This window comes from Osmerus eperlanus, chromosome 28 (assembly GCF_963692335.1).
Source record: "Osmerus eperlanus chromosome 28, fOsmEpe2.1, whole genome shotgun sequence".
NCBI lineage: Eukaryota > Metazoa > Chordata > Actinopteri > Osmeriformes > Osmeridae > Osmerus > Osmerus eperlanus.
In genome coordinates this window covers 4,975,555-4,976,097 of record NC_085045.1, presented here as the reverse complement: position 1 = coordinate 4,976,097, position 543 = coordinate 4,975,555, and positions in this window count along the sequence as shown.

The window sequence follows — 543 nt, the reverse complement described above, 5'->3', positions numbered from 1 at the left end:
TAATGCGCCGGCTAAATTGGGGGGTGTCCGTTAGTCTGTGTTTGAGGCGGCGAGGCCTATTGTCTTCGTGGCCTGGCTCTCACGGGATTGGCTTAAACTAACGCTGTGTGGTGAACACAGACACAGGGACCGCCCTAGAGTGGCCTCGCGAGCCTTAGCCTCGCCGGGGGCCATCGCTCGAGGGGAGATGACCTTCTCTTTCTCGATCCTCACTCTCTCTCTCTCTATCTCTCTCTCTCTCTCTCTCTCTCCTCTCTCTCTCTCTCTCTCTCTCTCTCTCTCTCTCTCTCTCTCTCTCTCTCTCTCTCTCTTCTCACTCTCTCTCTCTCTCTCTCTCTCTCTCTCTCTTCTCTCTCTCTCTCTCTCTCTCTTCTCTCTCTCTCTCTCTCTCTCTCTCTCTCTCTCTCTCTCTCTCTCTCTCTCTCTCTCTCTCTCTAAATCTACCAACCTTCCCTGGGACCTTGTCTCCATCCAGAGCTTACATGAGAGAGCGAGGGAGAGAGAGAGAGATAGGAGAGAGAGACAGAGAAACAGAGAGAGAGA